This window comes from Ursus maritimus, unplaced genomic scaffold (assembly GCF_017311325.1).
Source record: "Ursus maritimus isolate PB19 unplaced genomic scaffold, ASM1731132v1 scaffold_18, whole genome shotgun sequence".
NCBI lineage: Eukaryota > Metazoa > Chordata > Mammalia > Carnivora > Ursidae > Ursus > Ursus maritimus.
In genome coordinates this window covers 47,140,347-47,146,032 of record NW_024424230.1, presented here as the reverse complement: position 1 = coordinate 47,146,032, position 5,686 = coordinate 47,140,347, and the positions used below count along the sequence as shown (strand labels likewise).

Sequence of the window (5,686 nt, the reverse complement as noted above, 5' to 3'; positions counted from 1 at the left end):
CGTCACGGCCCTGTGCCCTGCCCCTTCCCTCCTCTCTGCCCGCTTGTCTTGGCTTCACCAGTTCCTTGCCACAATCAAGAGACATTTTAAAATGGAGACTGGCCGTGCTCCTTGCCCACGTGCCTGGCAAAGGAGGCGATGACGGCGAGAATCGTGAGCAGAGCTCTGGGCGCCAGCCACTGTTCTAAGCACTTCACCGGCATTCGTTTCTTTAATCCTCCATGAAATGGGCATGCTAATGATGCGTATTTTATAGAGGAGGAAACTGAGTCACAGAATTTAAATAACCTGCCGAAGATCCTTCTGAGAGTTAGGGACCTAGCTTTGACTTAAACCCAGGAAGTCTGGCTTCAGTTTCCGTGTTCTCAACCATTCATTGCTTACTGGCTTCCAAAAATAGCTGAACATTGCTTCGACTGTATCCGAGCCACATGCAGCCACCTCTTTGATGTGTATAATCGTGACCTTCAGTCAGGCAAGTCAAGGTCAAGATTTGTGGACTCCATCAGTCTGAGACATGCTGGTCTGCTCTCTCGCTCGCTCTCTCTCTCTCTTTGTTATCTTTCAACTTCCTTGGAATTTTTGATTCTTCTTACTCTTAATTATCATGGAGTAGGACCGAATTTAGGTATGAAATTATGCTCTTTCGCAATCCCCGTAGAAAGCAGCATGCAGCTCTACTTTATGACTGTTCTGAAATAATTTTCGTGAAGATAAGCCTGTGTGAATCGATCTCAAATTCCGTGTCTGACCATCCTGTGTGGAATTTAACGCCACGGAGGAGAACCCTTCCACACTCAGAGCTCCTGTGTCTTCTCGTCTACTTGGCAGAGCCTTGAAGAAGCTGGGGGGGGGGGGGGGGGGGTAACAGAGAGAGTTCACTAACCAGCTTCACCACCTCAAGCCAATCGTGCAGAGACTTGACTGTTTCTTTCGAAAATGGAAACAGGAAGCAGCTACACATGAAATTTTCGACTCCTGAATGCAAGTTAATACATCAAGCAGCTGTACTGAATGTGACCATGAACCGGGGTTCCTCTAAATGTACTTAATAGCACAGCCAAATTTGAACTTCCTGTATCCCCTGCAAGCATCCTTGCAGATCTGGCCTCTCAGTGACGTTGGTGAGCTGAACATTTTTAGGATGTGGGGACATTGGGTTAAAGTAGAGGCAAAGACCATGACAGAGAAGAATGACATCTAACAGCATCCAGATGATCCAGGGAACGGATGTGCCATTCTGATACTGAAAATGCCCTCTGATAAATGTGTGAAGTTTCCTGGACGTGAAATAAGACCAGGAAATACTTCGCAGAAGACTTATTGATATACTAACTATGAGTATCCCAGCCCAATGGAGTGGTGGATGAATGAAGGTAAGTATAGGAATTTGTGACTGTGTCAGGCAGGGGTCCCAGGTTTCTATTTAACCCCTCATTGGCTAACGGGGTGGACCACAGGCAGGCTCGTGTGGGCCCGGCAAGAAACCGTTGGAAGGATCTTCAAAGTCCTTGGGATGAAAGTCCATATGAAACAATATTCAGGCGACTTCCTCGATGCTAGGAAGTCAGTTAGTTTTGTATTTCTGCCAGTTCTAGAAATAAATACAATACCTTGCATCTTATTTAAGCCTGTGATCTCACTTTGCCCTTCACACCAGCTCTGTGAGGTAAGTGGCCTGTAATCTCCTTGACGTCTGTTTTACAGATGAAAAAACAGGCAGAGGGCGATTAGGGGCTCTGTCCAAGCCTCAGAGTTGTTTATGCCTTGGGCCTGGGAGCTGGGCCTTGTGACTGCCACGTGGACACATGTCCACCATAGTCACGCAGCGCCGGATGCCCGGGTTTGTCATCTCTTTATTGTGAGATGTGTCTGAGAATCCTGGCGCTTCTGGTGAGGTCTGAATATTGGGGTGAAGTTACGATAGCGGGGTGGTCTCGTCACACCTGGGAGAGATACTCCGCTTGTCCCCACAGCCCTCCTGGAGGGGATGAAGGGGAGCCAGGAGCACGCGGCTCTGTGGGGGTTGCCAGTGAGAGGAGAGTTCAGGTTGGCTCACTCCTGCCACACGTTCGCTCCGCTCGTCCCCAGAGCTGTCTCCGAGTGAGGATAAGACCCGTGATTCATGAGTTGCCAAAGACTGTGGAGGAAACTACTCTTATATAAACACCACTGATGTGGAATAGCTGTAGAAAACCAATTATTCAAAGCTGACTTTTATTGTACTTTCAAACTGAATCCGTGGTCATTCCACATCTCTGTTCTTTTGAGAGCTTGCTTTCTTTATCTTTCTTTCTTTCTATTCTCTTTCTTTCTTTCCTTCTTCTCCTTCTCCTCCTCCTTCTCCCCCTTCCTCCTTCTTATTTTTCTCCTTCTCCTCCTTCTTCTCCTCCTCCTTCTCCTCCTCCTCCTCCTCCTCCTTCTTCGCCAACACCCATATCTTGTTAGCTTCTCACCATTAGAGCGTAATGACTTGCTCACATCGAACCTGAAATGAGTTTTTCCAATCAGCGGGCAGCTCTTCTCTAAGCAGAGGCGGTGGGGCAGACTCTTCCATACTGGGGCTCCGACCAGGGGGTGCTCACCACCGATGTGAAGCCTTCCAGGTCACGGGGTCATCTCTATCAAGCGGGCAGCAGTGAAAGGAGCCCGCAGCTTGGCATGTGGAAGGGCTCTCTGGAAATGACACTTACTACTGCCGCTACTTCTGGAGAATCGGTCACAGGTTCACCCCACCCCACGAATCGTGCACGCCGGGAAGACGCGTAGCCACGTGCCAGGAGAGAAGCAGGGGGGGTTGGAGAGGAGCCAGCAGTTGTGCCCCACCGATTCCCTCGCTGAGTTTTCTTCCTTCTGGAGGCGTGCCGGGCCATGAGTGACGGGAGCGGTAGCCGAACGTGCAGGACTCCTGCAGCACGTAAAGAAGAGCCACTTTGAGTAAGTCCCAGAATGCTGTACATGCTGTCTACTGCAACAGGTCCTTTACATGGAAAAGAAAATGCCAAATAATCAATCTCACGAGAGAATATACGGGCAAGTAAAAAGAAAGAAAAATACCTACAAAGAACCACTGTTACCATTTTGATATATTTGATATTATATATTTGATAAATTTTCCGGCAGTTAATAGTTTTAAGAAGACTTTTTTATTTAAATAATTTTATTTAAATTTCATTTAAAATACATCTGCAAAGGAACTGTATTTCTATTTATTTATACCTAAACACGAGGCGTACATGATTGTAATAGTGAAGTATGATTTTGAATGCTACATTTTCACCCTATAATAACATTTTACATTAGTATGGGATATTAGAGCACACAGAGGACATTTTTGCATACATTTTCAGGACCTTCTTTATTATTTTCTACACTATTATTCACCATTTGTATAGTTTTCATATTTACAATCTTTAATATCATGTGTATTCTGTTAAGTTTCAACTCAACTATAATAGACTTAATTATTCTCTTTTTCTTAGATTTTCATTTCCTTTTCCCTCTCTCCATAGTGGATGGGGTTGGTGCTCTCTCCAAATACCTTCGAATTCTTTTTTGCATTTCTGTGTTGATAGAAATGTGAATCATTTAAGCCTTTTTGGAAGGCTACCTAGTAGATTCTACTGCAGTTTAAAATCCATACACTCTTTGACCCAGAAGTCCCTTTTAGGGACTGGTGTTTTTATTTGTATGAGATAGAGTCCCAGGAATGGGATACCTGGAAAACACATTGAGGGATTATTCATAGGAGCAAAACAGAAAGAAAAACAAAATTGCAGAGCAAAACAACAAAAATCTGGTGACAAAAGGATTGTCCTAGTAATAAAATATTGTGTAGCCATTAATGAGAATGAAATGGAGCTAAAGCACTTAAATTGAAAGGATTTCCATGAAGTATTGGTCAGACAAAATGCAAGCAACTGTATATAGTGTGTTTAGTAAGATTCCCTTTATGGAACGCAAACAGGACAAAAATAAAGAAAAAAAGTCGTGTGTAATATATAGATGCGCCAAATGCAAATATTTATGTCCCGGTCACAAACTCTATTTTTCAAGTCACTGGGATAGCAATATTCAAATGAAGTGTTATGTTTCTTGGGGGAGGAATTATTACTCCCCCTCCAATACCTGAAAACAATAAACATCTTTAATATGAGGTCCAAAGACATCTAGCTAGAATCCCAGGGTGAAAGGAAGTATTATTTCAAATGCACAGAAGTAACACTTTTTAAAATGAGGTGGTGGTTTTGCTGTACATTTTCAGTATTGCTTTAAAAACTGTCGTGGTACTTGTTCCTGGGGGGAATCAAATAGTGAGATAGCGTTGGTAGGAATGACAATAACTTAAGTTTTAAAGTTCTTCCTACGGGTCAGACTTTGGGCTAATTGCTGTAAATAAACAATCTTATTGGTTACAATTCTGAGAGGTAGAATTTCTCCATTTTCCAGAAAAACCCAGAGAGATGAATATTTATCAAGGGTTATGGAGCTTGGGAGTGGCCAAGGGAGACTTGGCATCCGAGTGGCTAAATCTGAGCCCTGTGTGTTTGACCGTCTTCCCCAACGGCCTGCCTGGCTTTCTGCTGTCTTTCTGTAACACAGACCTCTTTCCATACATGGAATTCATGCATTCTCGAAATACATGTGTAGAGTTAATTTTTTTTATCGAATCATGCTTTCTTATTGATTTATATTTTAAAATTAGGTAAAATTAGGTATATATTTAAAATTAGGTGTATTTTAAAATTAGGTTTGTCCCTAAGGCCTAAAGGTGGGTCTAATGACATTTGCATAAAATGACACGCATAAAATTGCACGTATACACACGTATGTATGTGTTTGTATATATACTACTGTTCGTGTGCATCCGTGTGTACGGAGAGTGGAGTGGTGTGAAGGGTACACGGCAGCTTTGAATTTCATTCTGCAGCTAGACAGTGACTTTACCTTTCTCTTGCTTGGGTTCCAGACGGCAGAAAAGCAGATGAGCTCTGTGCTACCCAGCTCGTGGCTTTTTGCGCTGCTTTGAGGATTCTGAGATCCCTTGATTCAGCTAGAGCCCCAAGAGAGGCTGGGCAGGCTGGGGGCAGCTATAGGACAGAAGGACCTGGACAATCCGTGGACAGCAGGAGTTTGAGGCAAGTAAATCAAATTAAGTAAATAATGTTTTTGTTTTGCATATTAACTAGTGCCTGGTTCAACATAATGTTTTACCTCATAATGACATTGCCACTTTCAGTAAAACCCTTTATAAGTACAACTGGAAATACATTAAAATAATAGAACGGGATTATTGATGCTGCAAAGTGGAATTTCTGTCCCAGATTTAAGAGCACCAACTACTTGATACACAGAGAGGATCCGTGAAATAATTGCTGTGTATCTCTTCTACTTTGGCTGGTAAAAATAGATGAGTTTTATCAGGGACGTAGTAAAATATTTACATGTTATCATTTCTTAACCTAATACAAGTTTTTCCTGTGTATTAGGAGCCATCTATTCAAAATTAAAAATATTAAAATCTTCTTTTGCCCCAGATGTTTAAAAAATGCTGCCTTTTCCCTCGATAAAACATAAACATCCTCCTTCTCCATACTTCCAAGACAGAAGAGGATTTTCTTTTTCACACATTGCACTCTGGAGGAAGCCAGCAGCCTGGTCTCCAGAGTGTCTGTCTGTCCATTAG

At 43.0% G+C, this 5,686-nt stretch overlaps 1 long non-coding RNA gene across 1 annotated transcript; it reads left to right on the top strand.

Moving 5' to 3' along the window:
- The first annotated feature begins 1,223 nt into the window (after window positions 1-1,223).
- On the top strand, window positions 1,224-5,210 carry LOC121103226. Its single transcript, XR_005835362.1, has 3 exons — window positions 1,224-1,376; window positions 2,714-2,937; window positions 4,970-5,210. It is a non-coding gene; the product is annotated as an uncharacterized LOC121103226 (long non-coding RNA).
- The last annotated feature ends 476 nt before the right edge of the window (window positions 5,211-5,686 follow it).